At 35.8% G+C, this 16,291-nt stretch overlaps 1 pseudogene across 1 annotated transcript; it reads right to left on the bottom strand.

Annotated features, from left to right (window-relative positions):
- Positions 1-10,300: 10,300 nt before the first annotated feature.
- LOC306888410 (phosphopantothenoylcysteine decarboxylase-like) lies at positions 10,301-16,151 on the bottom strand (annotated as a pseudogene). Its single transcript, XR_013785969.1, has 6 exons — positions 15,801-16,151; positions 15,180-15,279; positions 14,909-15,037; positions 14,644-14,812; positions 14,308-14,404; positions 10,301-11,028 (listed from the first exon to the last, which is right to left on the bottom strand). The product of XR_013785969.1 is annotated as a phosphopantothenoylcysteine decarboxylase-like (transcript).
- Positions 16,152-16,291: the final 140 nt, after the last annotated feature.

Below are 16,291 nucleotides of genomic sequence, written 5' to 3'. Positions count from 1 at the left end.
ATTTTCCGAAACACACCGCCAGTAGAAGTATGTCTGTGGCAGCACGTCTAGCCAATCAGAGGGCTACAATTAAAAGAGGGCGGGGCTTCAACGCACAGGCGGCAGCAGTTAAACCAAGCGTGAGAGGTGAAACATTTTAACTTAAATGAATAACGTTTTAATCCTTATGGTGTAGTATAGTATATTTTATTATGTAGAACAGCTTGGAAACAGTATGAATGAAATCAGGAAATTGATCTCATTTAGGCTTCAGGCCTCTATGGTTTATAGCCTTACTGCATGTTTCACTTCAGTAACTTTGAATTTTTTTTTTGTCTTGTAACTTATTTCAAAAAGTGAAACTTTCATATATTTTAGATTCATTGCATGTAAAGTAAAACATTTCAAAAGTTTTTTGTTTTAATTTTGATGATTAGAGCTTACACCTCATGAAAATCAAAAATCAGTATCTCAAAATATAAAAATATTTGCGTTTCAATAAATGACCATCTCTACAGTATAAATTCCGGGTATCTCTTGTTCTTTGAAACCATGATAATGGAGAAGACTGCTGACTTGGCAATGATCCAGAAGATGAACTTTGACGCCCTCCACAAAGAGTGTAAGTCACAGAGGGTCATTACTGAAAGGTGTGGCTGTTTGCAGAGTGCTGTATCAAAGCATATTAAATGCAAAGTTGACTGGAAGGAAGAATTTGGGTAGGAAAAGGTGCACAAGCTACAAGGATGACTGCAAGCTTGAGAATACTGTCAAGCAAAGCTGATTCAAACACTTAGGAGAGCTTCACAAGGAGTGGACTGAAGCTGGAGTCAGTGCATCAAGAGTCACCACGCTCAGACGTCTTCAGGAAAAGGGCTACCAAGCCACTTCTGAACCAGAGACAATGTCAGAAGCATCTTACCTGGGCTGTGGAGAAAAATAACTGGACTGTTGCTCAGTGGTCCAAAGTCCTCTTTTCAGATGAAAGTAAATTTTGCATTTCATTTGGAAATCAAGGTCCCAAAGTCTGGAGGAAGAGTGGAGAGGCACATAATCCATGTTGCTTGAAGTTCAGTGTGAAGTTTCCACAGTCAGTGATGATTTGGGCTGCCATGTCATCTGCTGGTGTTGGTCCACTGTGTTTTCTGAAGTCCACAGTCAACGCAGCCATCTACCAGGAAATTTTAGAGCACTTCATGCTTCCTTCTGCTGACAAGCTTTATGGAGATGCTGATTTCATTTTACAGCAGGACTTGGCACCTGCCCACACTGCCAAAGGTACCAAAAGCTGGTTCAATGACCATGGTGTTACTGTGCTTGATTGGCCAGCAAACTCGCCTGACCTGAACCCCATAGAGAATCTGGCCTCTGTGAGCTACCAAACAAATTTTGTTGTATAACTACAATGACAATAAAGTCTCTTTACTTTATTGTCAAGAGGAAGATGAGAGACACCAGACCCAACAATGCAGATGACCTGAAGGCCACTATCAAAGCAACCTGGGCTTCTATACCACCTGAGCAGTGCTACAAACTGATCACCTCCATGCCACGCCGCATTGATGCAGTAATTCATGCAGAAGGAGGCCCAACCAAGTATTGAGTGCATAGAAATGAACATATTTTTCAGAAGCCTGACATTTCTGTTTAAAATATCCTTTTTTTATTGATCTTATGTAATATTCTAATTTTCTAAGACACTGAATGTTTGGTTTTCATTATCTGTAAGCCATAATCATCAAAATGAAGAAATAAAGGCTTGAAATATTTCACTCTATGTGTAATGAATCTATATAATATATGGGTTTCACTTTCTGAAACAAGTGACAAAAAATATAGACCCTTTTCACGATATTCTAATTTTTGAGATGTACCTGTACTGCACCAGTCACCAAGTAGTACAATGATTTAAGTGAAGCACCCAGCTCCACATTGTTTGTACAGGTTGAAAAGAGATTTGGAAGTGTGTTTGTTAGATGATCTGCAGGAATCTCAGTTTTGTTGTTTTAACCAATAAAGTCTAACTTGGCATCTAGATGAGATTCTTTTGAAAAAGAAGGATTGCTTCAAAACCTGTCACAAACCATTGTATATTTACTACAAGTGCAAGTCAAGCATAAAAGAACTGCAGTTTAAATGTTAATTTTTTATGTTTCATTAGATTTAGCCTTGGTTGCACTTGCATTGAATAAAAGAAGCTGAGTTTTAGACAACAACATAGCCTAAATAATTTGCTATTACAGAAAGTTAGGTCCCAACGTCTGTGAAAAAAAAAAAAATTATTCCGTTTTACATTATATTCTTATTTAAATCAGCATTTTTTCCAGAGCAGATCATTTGATCAGCAAAACAAATTGAGTACATGATTGGTGTAATAAATTTGATCTAAAAATTGCATATTATTTCTTCATTTAATTTAATAAAAAAGAATACAATAAATATATAAAAATATAAAAATATTTGTTTGGCATTATTTAAAATCCCAAATCTCTTTTCCAGTTTTAAATAAGAATAATAATAAATAAATAAATAATTATCGCAGTATATTTCTTGCTACACTGGGAAATATTGTAAAAGTGCTGCAGATTGATTGCTATTTAGTGATTTACAGTCACTACAATGGTGTAAATTAAGAGTGGTAAATTAACAGGAAACAGTGTACTAATTTAAAAAACATTGTTACTGCTACCAGACAGCGCTTTAACAGCTCTGAGCTAGAACAGACATATCCTGTAGGCCTATTTGTGGTTTGTGATGCTTGAAAAGCCCATTCACCCATCTCTGTGTGGAACATATCACTAACTGTCAGTTTTTGAGCTGACATGAAAATATCATGATAGCAAAATAGCTGACCTTAATCAGGTTAGACACCATATTGAATTTTGTGTCGTAGTACTGTCATGAACGTGTCAAATTCTGACACGGAAGAGAAGAAATTGTTGAATAAAGTCATTATTTTCACTTTCTTTGCGCACAAAAAGTATTCTCGTAGCTTCATAAAATTAAGGTTGAACCACTGATGTCACATGGACTATTTTAACAATATCTGTACTACGTTTCTGGCCTTGAACATGGTAGTTGCAGCGTCAGAAATCTCTCGGATTTCATAAAAATATCTTAATTTGTGTTCTAAAGTTGAACAAAGGTCTTACGAGTTTGGAACAACATTAGTTGTGTTTCATTCCTGTCCAAAATGAAATATGGCACTACCCTGAGTAAGATCTATACTTTTGCAACAGTTTCTTCATTAATCTGCTAGCTTGGTTTTAATTTATGTGCGAATTCTGCAAATTCATTCTGTGAATCAGATCAAAAAATCATGCTTTCGACAAAATATGGAATATACTTGTATAATACATGCCGTTAGATACATGTAAAACATTGATAAACATGTAGTAAATAGTGGACTTATAATGTCCTAGTTTGACCTATACTGGCTCAATTCTACATAACAAAACACGCCATATGAGTAATCTATTTAGTGTGTTTAATTATAATTATAAAACCATAATTAGTATGAAGGGGTGTGTTTGTTTGTATATTCTATTCAGTTTAAGGCAGCCGTTTGATTTACGTAACATACTACTTGCAAGTTCACTACGCCTCATTAGTCTAACTGGTAATGCAGATATGTTATGCATAAAGTTTATTTACTCTGAGGCTTGTATGGAATAGTGACTAACCACATGACATTATATCTGATGTTATATCTACTCTGCCAGATTTGTGTTTGTTCAACAAACTACTGTTAGTGCAAAAGTCAATATTGAGAAGAAAAGAAAAAATGCAGAGGAATATATTAGTGGCAGAAAAAAGCAAATGATGCAACACTCTCTAACAGGTCTTTGTGTTTTTCATCTTAGAAGTGATCTAAAAACACATTTATACTCCTCTGAACACTGGCATTCTTCCACATTTCTGTGTAGAGGAATGTAATACTTCCCTTTTTATCTATCCTGAAACACAGATGTGTCCAGTCATCCTGCTTATCCTGACATCATTTTATAACAATAGATCATGTTGACCTAAAAAGAATGTAGAACTAAACATGATTTAAGAAAATGAGACAGGAAATCAGATATCATGATTCTCTCATGACCAGGAATGACACAACAATGCCGTAAAGAGTAAACTTCAAACTGATACAACCAAAAGGTTCAAGAGTCGAACACTTGTGTATCACCATAAATTAGAGAAGTCGTAACTAAGGGCAGAGGTTTACTGCTCATGTTTTCCTTCACAAAGTTACTGAGTTGCAACCAGCCCCATAACCCCCTGTTAGGACTCATAACAGTGCTGATAGGTAAACATTGCCAGTGGGAATGATAATACTGTTTCAATGTTTACACTGAAGGGTTCTCGCTTATCGGGAAGTTGGTGCAGCTATAGAGAAAAAAGGGAAGGTTTATGTTCATCTACATTCAAACTGATTGGAGTATGAAATTTTACACTTTAGGTACACTTTAGGTACTAACATGTAACTTTGAGGTACTAATATTCACCCTTTTGGGGTAAATAAAGTAATGTTTACCTTCTGAAAGTTTACTGGCCCTGTGACAGCTTTTGTACCTTTTTGTGTGTAGCAATTGAATACATAACAATCCAACTAGTATTATCTCTTAAAGGGACAGATCAACCCAAAAATGAAACTTCTGTCATCACTTACTCAGCCTCATATGTTTTCAAACGACTTTCTTTCTTCTGTGGAACACAATATAATTATTTTAACTGTTTTATGTCCATTCAATGAAAGGCAGTGAGGCCCAATGCAGTTTTAACTTTCATTGTAAGGATACTTGTCTCTTAAGGGTGCAAAATGTTTTCTGAATAATTATATCATGAATTGCTAATAAGTTTATGCACTTCCAATTCATTTGTAAGATAACTGCTGGAAATACCCGATTCACACCATCCATCAGAAAGATTCCAGCTATTTAAAAAATGTTAATGTAGAGAAATTCACGTCTTTTAAAAATAAGAATAAGTGTATAGAATGTCAGATCTTCAGTGATTGATAGAACTGATGGAAGGAACATTCCCTGACTTCACTCAGAATGTTCCATTACCTCCTTGTCCTTGCTAAGGTCAAGAGCTTTGCTGTCAATATGCATGCTAATATCAAATATATTGTTTCATCTTATATAATAAATGGTTAAGGGCAAGCATGCATGGCCAATAACTTCTGCATCACTTCCTCTAATTATACAAACCCTTATGAAAATTGCTCTCTGCAATCACAGAAGGATGTATTAAGTATCTGACCCAGATAAGCAAAAGTAAATATTGCTTGGAAGGACAAAGTTGCTTTAATTCATCACCTCACACACATAAATAAAGTACATCAGTTATCAATTTACTTAAACTATTGCACACAACCATTTACTACAGAGCAGACACTTCGACAATAATAGATGAGCAAATGATTTACAAATCCTCTTCAAATTTAAATGGATAGTTCACTTGGAAAATACATGTCCTGTCATCATTTACTCACCAAACTCGTATGACTTAATTTATTCTGTGGAACACAAAAGAAGATATTTTGAAGAATATTTAATCTGTTTTGTTCATATAAGAGCATAATCAAAAGAAAACAGAAGAAAACTATCCCTTTAAGAAACACCAGCTCTAGTTTTACACTATAATATGAGAAAGGGCTAATCTAGAGGATTCTCCAAAGTCAGATTTTTTTTCCCAAGGAATCTCTGCATTTCAGATTTGACTCAACACAGATGGCAGAGATAAAGTATTCCAGCTGTCTGTTGTTTAGTGAAGCCTGTCGTCTTGCTTGAGTTAATGGTTGGCCATAAATTGTACAGGAGGCCAGAACTAGGTCATTTATTATCTGAATCTAATATGTTTATTTCATTATAATTGATATCTGGAGTGAATCAGAATCATGCACACAAAACATTTTTCATCGCTACTGTGAAGTAGGTCTATTGTAATTGGTATACATTTTTTTTCTGGAAAGAAGACATGACTGTTGAGAAAAAAAAGTCAAGGAGTTCCAGATGCCAAAATTAGACTTTATTTGTTAAGACAACAAAGACAAGATGTCTGCAAAATACAATAAGAGCGACTGATTGAGAGTGATACATGTATAATCATTGGACCAAAAAGTATTATAAAAAATACACCATATATACTAATGCATGTTCATCACTGAGTTAATTGTGGACTTACAATATTATATAAGAAGAATAAACAATACAGTACATCTGTCAACTGTGTCTAATTTTTTGCCCGTTGAGACTGCATCTACATAGCCTAGACAAGTTGATGTCCTCTGTAAGACCCCCTGTTCCCCAAGGGATGGTCTTTCCTCAGGAGCAGAGTCTCTACAGTATTTCCTACAATGCCTTGTGCTTCCAGTTTCCATGGTGTTATGTATTAATGCCGATCAACATATGGCACCAGGAGTTCTATATTTAAAACCCTATAAGAGATGAAAACAATGCCCAGCTAACAAAAATGTGTCCTGAGAATGTTTTGCTAACATTCCCAGAGAGTTATCAAAATGTTATTTCTGAATGTTCTCTGAATGTTCAAAACATCAAGTGTTTTGAAAACATTTTTTCTTCATTATATACAAACGTTATGATAAAGTTCCATTTGATCATTTTGCAAACATTATGGGAATGTTACTTTTGAATGTTCTCATTTAAACATTTAAAAAACATTGGACAAATGTCTAACTAAAACATTATAACATGATTAAAGACCAGATAAGTTTTGAATGAACATTATTTTTAACATTATTGGAGACAACATTATTATTATCATTATCGGAAGAACATATACCTTTGAGAGAAGCTTTAGCCAAAGTTCTGAGAATATTTTCTATTAGCAAGGTTTTCTCACACCTACCCTCGGGTGTGTTGTGTTCTCATTGTTCTATTATTCAAAAAAGCGAATGTTTTGCGTAAGTTGAAGCTTCACGAGTTCAGTATTTTCTGTTGCAGAAGCCATAACTGTTTACCATTTTATCTAAACAGTTCAGGAAGGGAACAATATTCAGAGGGGAACAAAGGTTGTGAAATAACTATGGTAGATAAAGGACGTGCTTCCAGTTCATGTGATTGCTGTGACAAATTAAACCAGTTCTGGAGAAGGGGTGTGGTATGATGAGTTTTTTTGATTCTCAAAAAAAATATGTAAAATAACCTGATGTTCAACCCATGTGACCCTTGTAATGTTTGATGTCTTAATCATATTTTTATTTCTCTGAAATATAAGCTGTAAGGTGTTTTGCTGTTACAGTTCGGAAATATCTTGGAAATAACATTTTCTGGATAAGGAAGAAAACAACAGAAAATAGCCATAGTTAAGAGATCGTAAAGTTCAATGGTTGCATCTTTCTGCAGGCACATCTTAAAGGAATAGTTCACCCCAAAATGAAAATTTGCTGAAAATGTACTTAACCTCAAGCCATCTAAGATGCTGATGAGTTTGTTTCTTCTTCATATTTGGAGAAATTTAACATTAACTCACCAATAGATCCTCTGAAACTAACTTATCTACAACTTCAATGGTTTGAGGAAGTGAATTTTTATTTTTGAGTAGTTTCTTCACATAGTATTACATTTTTAACATCAAGTTAAGAATAATTTCACATGAGTAAAGTGAATTAAGTTCATTGAATGTATTATAAATGGTAAATTGATAAATAACATGAACAATGCTGTTAAAAATGGTTTACGATACCTAACGCATAAACCCATTTTATTCTCAAATGTTTCCTGCTGTTGGTTCACAGCTGAACCTTTTTAGCAGCAGCAGCAGTCGTGCTTTTTTCATGTGTTTACTTTAACCGTGTGATATGTTTAGTATGAGTGATGAAACCGTGCCAGCTCAGGAGCTACAGTCAGGAGCCATGAGTTCACTCAGCTGTAGAGTTACATCAGCCATGTCTGTATTACCTCTCAGCTACCTGGGGAAGAAGCACCAAGAGCCTGTCAGCATCCCCAAAGGACTACAAGCAGGAAATATGACAAGTGTTTACTCCTTAGTGTTTACCTTAGTGACACCTCCAACATCAAGCAATCTGTTGGGGTACACCTGAGCCCCGTGTGTGCATTCGAGTCCTTTGTGTGTGCAGTTTAATATCATAAATTAGATTTTTTATGATGATAAAACGTATACAGGCATGGACAAAAACTGTAAATTATATTACTATAAAATATTTGTTTTGGTGCACTAAGTCTTCAAAAGTGGTGGATGTAATTGCACCAGAATTGTGCAATATTTTAGTTCTTGACGTTTTGCAATATATTTCCCATGTAGTTTCCTGTCACTCCTCCACAAAGTGCATTTCAGTGACCTGCCCTTGACTAACACAGATCAGTGCTGTCTACAGCCCACATGTGACTAAGAATATTTCACTCTCATTTAGCATGCCAAGAGATAGGAGCCTCCTCCACAATACACTCAGTTGCTTTCACTCTTCCAGCACCTGCTTGATAAACATTTCCCCTCCTGCTGGAGAGCCTGTTTTTAAAGTCTGGCTTGGCAGCCAATGACAGGAGGACACCGCATCAGATTGGGGACTGTGTGTAAAGCAGCACTGACTACATCTGATGACAACACCTCTGCTGCTTTGCTAAACAAATAAGGATGAACAAGTGTTTTGATTAAATGTTCAAATTTAATGTGTCAGTGTATGCATCATCTCCCATGATGGCTGTTTGACTGACCCAACAGCTACTGATTCTTTCATATGACGTCTTTAACATGTTTAGCAAGTTCATTTCTATATTTTGATATAGAAATCACACTACATTTCTATATATTCAAACCATCTATTGAAAATTACAAAAATTATTTGCCCTATTTGGACTTTCCCAAATGGTGGGATATATTAAGGTGTACATTGTCGCAATGGAAACATTTTTATTAAATAGCCTATTTTCCTAAATCTAAACAGAACCACAAATTTGAACATTAAATGATTAATCTAATAGCACATAATGAAAATATTGCACGAGCTGTCAAATACCCTATTTTAATTATTGAATTTTATAAAAGGTTGTTTATATATATATACATATGCATGTTCTGGAGTCATTTTAACATGTCCAAAGAAAGTTGTTTTTGAACAATGTGTCTCTTAATAACAGTTTCACGGATTGTATAAATGTTCACATAAGCTGTTTATCCCTATACACACATTAGCAGGATGTTATCTATCCTTTTAAACCGCAGTGACATAGATACACCCTTTGTTCTAACCCCAATGTCAGGCATGTGTGTTGACTAGACTTTTATAAATCTTTAGCCTTGAGGAAAAGACACAAAAAAAAATGATCAGGATGAGGGAAAGGATTATGTAGACAGAGTAGGTGAACAAGAGCCATTAAGACTATATAGGTGCAACCTATATTTACAAATGAATGCGTTCGATTTAACAATTAGAATGTTTCAAATACTGACTAAAATGAATAACTGGTGTGCTTCCCATGACACTCATTTCTATCATTTTTTCTCTTAAAACTCCATTAAATGCTGGCATGATGTTAATAGCTGCAATACTGGGGACAGTGATTCTTTGTTATAAAAATGTGCACACAAATACTAAATTAACTATAAGTATGATTCAGGTTTTAGGAAGTGCAAAATAGAATTTCTCCTTTAACACGTCTACTTTCTCACAGAGGGGAACTTAAAAAGTCAGGGCAGATGACATAGCCCAAAGTTTTATATATTAGGAAATGTAACATTTCAACAGTTTTAGAAATGAGAAGAAATATTTAAAACAGAATTAAACAGTATTGCAACTATATCCTTTAAACCTAGATTTGAAAAAAATCTTTAAAATCTTACTACCATACTCTATAATCCCACATTCTCTTCAGATTAAACTTTCTTCTTTGTTTAAACTTCAAAATCTTAGTACTGCTATAACCTTGTACATATTTGTAGCACAGATTAACAGGTGTTAAACTTCAGACAAAAATTGCTTCATGATGATACTTTACAGTAGCTGAAGGGTGCCAAAAAAAAAAAATCATATCTATGCTCGTGCTGTTGGTATATCTTAGCCAAATGAAAATCAAGGTGGTTACCCACATATGATTAACAGATGGAACACATTTCTAACGGTAACCTGCAACAGGATATGTACCTGAGGTGTTAACTGCATTAGTATCTTGTAGCACAACCTGAGACTATTTTCATGAAAATCTCTTGCTGCTGTTGTGGTTAGAGGCCCCTCACTTGACCTCTGAGGCCCTTGCTGGGTGAAAGGTCACAGAGAGAACATGCATGCCAACCCAAGGTCACATTCATGTCAAAATGAAGACTTCTAACATTTAAAACAGTTCAAGTCAAGTCAAGTCACCTTTATTTATAGAGCGCTTTTAACTATGTAAATTGTGTCAAAGCAACTGCACAATATCAAAAAAGGAAAATAGTGTGTCAATAATGTAAAATTAAAAGATTAAAAAAAAAGATTTTCAGTTAAAGGCATTTGATTATTGAATTCAGTGATGTCATCATCCAGCTCAGTTCAGTTTAAATAGTGTCTTTGCAATCAAATCTACGATATCGCTGGAAATGAAGTGTCCCCAACTAAGCAAGCCAGAGGCGACAACGACAAGGAACCAAAACTCCATCGGTGACTGAATGGAGAAAAAACCTTGGGAGAAACCAGGCTCAGTCGGGTGGCCAGTTCTCCTCTGGCCAAACAAACCAGCAGTTCAATTCCAACTGCAGCAAAGTCAGATTGTAAGGGCTCAACTGGTTCCAGTGGTCTTTCCCGATGGCTGTCTAAGTGGCGGGGTCCTCACTGGGGATCTGTCTCAGGCGCTCGTCTCCGCTGACGTTCAGGGCTGTAGAGGTCATCTCTGGGTGCTGATCCACCATCTGATCTGGCTACGGACTGGATCTTGTGACTGCAGTGACCATCTGGGCTGGATACGGACCGGATCGGGTGGCTACGGTGACTGGGGATATGTCCCCGGGGCTCATCCAAGTGTCCGGCCTCCGCCGACGATCAGGGTGACATACATCATCTCCCGGCACCGATCCACCATCTCATCTGGACACGGACTGAGAAACAGAATAGAAACAGACAAATATTAGCATAGGTGCCATTCTTCTTATGATGTAACGAGTACATCATGTGTTATGGGGAGTGTTCCCGGTTCCGGTTGATCTAATTAATGCAGCCTAACAATCCTTTAACGGATTTTAATAATAGAAGTGTATTAGTGTGTTATGTGTAAACCAGGTTAAAGAAATGTGTCTGTAATCTAGATTTAAACTGACAGAGTGTGTCTGTCTCCCGAACAGTATTAGGTAGATTGTTCCAGAGTTTGGGTGCTAAATAGGAAAAGGATCTGCCGCCCGCAGTCGATTTTGATATTCTAGGTATTATCAAATGGCCAAAGTTTTGAGAACGCAGCGGACGTGGAGGACTATAATGTGATAAGAGCTCGCTCAAGTACTGAGGAGCTAATCCATTCAGGGCTTTATAAGTAATTAACAAGATTTTAAAATCTATATGATGTTTGATGGGGAGCCAATGCAGTGTTGACAGAACCGGGCTAATATGGTGATACTTCCTGGTTCTAGTAAGGACTCTAGCTGCTGCATTTTGGACCAACTGTAATTTGTTGATCAAGCTTGCAGAACAACCACCCAATAAACCATTACAATAGGCTAACCTTGAGGTCATAAACGCATGAATTAGTATTTCTGCATTTGACGTTGAGAGCATAGGTCGCAATTTAGATATGTTTTTGAGATGGAAAAACACAGTTTTACAGATGCTAGAAACATGGCTTTCAAATGAAAGATTGCTATCAAACAGCACACCTAGGTTCCTAATTGATGAAGAAGAATTGACGGAGCAGCCGTCAAGTGTTAGATAGTGTTCTAGGTGATTACATGTGGGTTTTTTAGGTCAGAATTTAGCAGTAAGAAGTTACTCGTGATCCAGTTTTTTATATCAACTATGCATTCCGTTAGTTTCTCAATTTGGTGTGTTTCACTGGGCCGCAAAGAAATATAGAGCTGAGTATCATCAGCATAACAGTGAAAACTAACACCATGTCTCCTGATAATATCTCCCAGGGTAACATGTAAAGCGTGAAAAGTAACGGCCCTAGTACTGAGCCTTGAGGTACTCCGTACTGCACTTGTGATCGATATGATACCTCTTCATTTCCTGCTACGAACTGATGGCGTTCAGATAAGTATGATTTGAACCATGCTAATGCACTTCCACTAATGCCAACAAAGTGTTCTAGTCTATTTAAAAGAATGTTGTGGTCGATAGTGTCGAACGCAGCGCTAAGATCCAGTAGAACTAATAAAGAGATACAACCACGATCAGATGATAGAAGCAGGTCATTTGTAACTCTAATGAGAGCAGTCTCAGTACTATGATACGGTCTATTCTTGACTGGAATTCCTCAGAAATACTATTTTTCTCTAAGAAGGAATATAATTGCGAGGATACTACCTTTTCTAGTATCTTTGACAGAAAAGGGAGATTTGAGATCGGTCTGTAATTAACTAAACCTTTGGTTTTTTAATGAGAGGCTTAATAACAGCCAATTTGAAGGTTTTGGGGACATATCCAGGCTATACAAAATACCTCTAGTTTTGTTTTCCTCCATCTTCGCACCATTATCCGGGCTGCTCTCTTTAGGGTGCGAGTGTGCTCATTATACCACGGAGTCGGACTGTTTTCTTTGATCTTCCTTAAGCATAAAGGAGCAACTGTATCTTAAGTGCTAGAAAAGAGAGATTCCATAGTTTCTGTTACATCATCAAGTTTCTCTGCGCTGTTGGATATGCTGAGGAATTGAGATAAATCAGGAAAATCAGTAAATTCTTTAATAAAGTCTGTGTGGTGCCCTGGTGGCCTGTATACAGTAGCCAGTACAAACATCACAGGGGATTTATCACTAACACGTGTTTCTCTAGATAATGTTATACGCAGCACCATAACTTCAAACGAGTTATACTTAAAGCCTGCCCTCCGGGAAATACTGAGAATATTGCTATAAATTGTAGCAACACCTCCCCCTTTACCTTTCGGACGTGGTTCATTTTTATTGCAGTAATCTTGGGGGGTGGACTCATTTAAAGTAATGTATTCATCTGGTTTTAGCCATGTTTCTGTCAAACAGCAAATCTAGATTATTATCATTGATCAAATCATTTACAAAAAGTGCTTTTGTAGAAAGGGACCTGATATTGTCAGGGAACTGTCGTGTGTGTGTGTCATGTGTTCCTGCCTCTTGTGCCCATATTTGGTTTGTTTCCTGTCATGTCATTAGTAGTTCATTCTGTTCAGCTGTGTTTGTCTCGTTAGCTATGATTTATCTGGGTGAAGGAGTCTCTATGTGCTAAGAATTAACTGACTTCTGTGACGTAAGGTGGTTAAATGATCAAGTAAACCTCACCAAACATAAATGTTTTCCCATAAAAATATTCTACTATTATATCCTATTTGTCTTCCTATTTGTCATAAGCATTACATGACTTTTGTGCTCATTAATCTGTCAGCCCTCTGATCATTTATCATAATTAGTTTCAAAATAAGGCTTAGCTACCAGGGCAGATCCAAAGATTAAACAATAGTGACATTCAACTATGCTGATATGTAACACTTTATAAGGAGGAACATTTTCAATACTGAAAGAGTAATTTATTACGTTAAAAAATGGATTTAATGAATACAACCATTAGAACCAAATGTCAGAAAAATAATGTTTGTTTCTTAACACTGAAACATAATTGTAAAACACTAAAATATTAAGCTTTTTACATATCATAAACACTTTAAATTGTCTTTATTGATTGTGCAGATAACTATGGCAGCCCGTTTCTGCCACACAAAAAATTTAAATAAAAGATGAAAAGGGTAATTGCATCTTCACAATTTAGAGTTTGTTTCTCACAATTCTAAGGAAATAAGTCACAATTGTGAGATCTAAACACAGAACTGCAAGATGTAAACTAGCAATTCTGAGAACAAAGGTCGGATTTGTCAGATGTAAACTTTTAATTTTGACATTCTTCTCACAATTCTGACTTTTTTCTTGCAATTGTGAATTTACATTTCATAATTTTGACTTTTCTTCTAAGAATTGTAACTGCTAATTTTTATTAAATTCAGACCTTTTTCTTAGAATCGCAAGTTTATATTTAACAATTCTGATTTTGAAAAAAATAAGTCAGAAGTGTAAGATATAAACTCATAATTGCAAGAAAACCCCCCACAATTGCCTTTTATTATTTTTTTTATTCTGGAAATATTGTTTTTTCATTTTTATTAGGAAAAGGGCTTCCATAGATAACCTTGTGTCTCTTTACCACTGATATGTTTAGTCCGAGGTCACTGAGGATGTTTCTGGATTGTATTGTTTGACAGTTTCAACAATAGTTGAAACCTCTGCCATGGCACCTTTACCTGTGAAGACAGCAAGACTGGAATGTAAGATGAGCCAAAACACAAGAAACATTAATTCATTAAGTCCCTCTTTGGTCAAGGAGCAGGCTTATCAAATCCTGCCAGATTCCATCCGTTTGATCTTTAGTTAACGAATAATGCATGAGTGATTTCACACATCGATGAGAATTTTTTTCTGTTCCATTTTCCCTTATCTATGCAATAGCCTCATAAAAACCATACACTTTCTTAGAAGATACCTTCATCTCCACAGACTAGTTTTTTGGAAATGCATGGTATCTCAACGTAGCCAAAGCTTTTAAGCGTGGCCACTTGCTGAGCAGTGATAGGGTGCTGCCACATGGCTGTGTTCATAGCAGGACAGAAGAGCAGAGGACGGCTGGTGTCCCAGGCCCGCACCACACATGTCTGTCATCAACAAAATAAGCAAACACACTTAGATACTAATGTATCAAAACAAATCCAAACAAAATGCCACAACAATGTAATAAATACACGACCTACCAGGAGGTTGTCACATATTCCACTGGCAATTTTACCAAGTGTGTTGGCATCCAGTGGAGCGATTACTAGCAGATCAGCCCAACGTCTAAGTTCGATATGAAGCACAGGGTCTGAGCGCTTTGTCCACATCTAGCATAGAAATATAAAGAAAACCCTTCATATCTTCTATGAAAAATGTGTCTACTGATGTAACGTCAAAGCAGGAAACAATATTATGCTGTTCTTTGAATAGTGAAAATGCATTGTTTCCTCTTCAAAGGCTGTAGGCTACTTCCCTCCCACTCATCCTTATCTGTGTACACACGGACAGGGACTTCATTGATATCGTAAAAATGAGTGGCATGGTCTGTTGTGACCACACGGACATCAACCTAGAGAACAGAACAGAAAAAATGTTCACCCCTAAAAACATATCTTTAAATATAGCTTTTAACAATAACACAAATTTCACCCAGATTTAAGATATTTATATTATTTTTAGATATTTATTCAGTTATTTAGTTATTAATTTCTAAATCAATCAATAAAACAAACAAACAAATAACTGTACTCAAGGAAAAAAAGAAACTTTATTTTTGATATCTTCGATTTTATTAATTCTGAAAAGGAAAATGCAATAGCTACTTAAATTTATTAAAATGATATAAAATAATTCCTATGTTAACTTAAATGAGAACTAAACATAAAAATTCTTAAAAGAGAACTAGCATAATTTTCATCTAAAAAAAGTTTATATTGTATTCTATAAATTAAGATATACAGTGATATTAGAATAATTTTCTATGTTGTAACAAATAACACTCCCTGGTGGATAAATGTGTGAAATGACAGTGATAGTGGCTCTGTGAAATCAAGCAGAAACTGTTTGAATATATATAAGTTACACACTTACCCCTGGAATCTCCAGCAGTTGTGTTACCAACAAAGGCGCCTTGAGTGCAGCTACACTGCCAGTCAAACCAACTAGAACATTAAATTTTCTACTATTTGTTTGCAAGTCCAGTTGTATATGATCAGATTCAGAATTCTGCTGCATCATAAAAACATAATCTTGTTAACTATACAAGACTTTTTATATTTGGTTATTTTCCCCTGACTAAAGCTTTTCTCTGATATTTGAATCATTCATATTTGAAATGTACTTCGAGATTACATTTTATTGGACAATTAAACTGCATATTTAAGTAGCAGTGAGTCTAGAGTCCGTCTCATTCTTCATGTATTGTCTACTTCCGTAAACATTGGAGCTGTCACAGCGCCGTCGCTGGCCACCGAGTAAAATGACATGAAGCCGTCAAACGAATAATATTCCTAAATTTAAGATGATATGCGCCTTTATTTGTGAGAATGAAATATAATTTGAACTTCATTAAAAAAAAAGTA

This window comes from Barbus barbus (genome assembly GCF_936440315.1).
Source record: "Barbus barbus genome assembly, chromosome: 22".
NCBI classification, from domain to species: Eukaryota; Metazoa; Chordata; class Actinopteri; order Cypriniformes; family Cyprinidae; genus Barbus; species Barbus barbus.
Note: the sequence above shows the minus strand (reverse complement) of the source record. Positions and strands in the feature narration are given on the sequence as shown.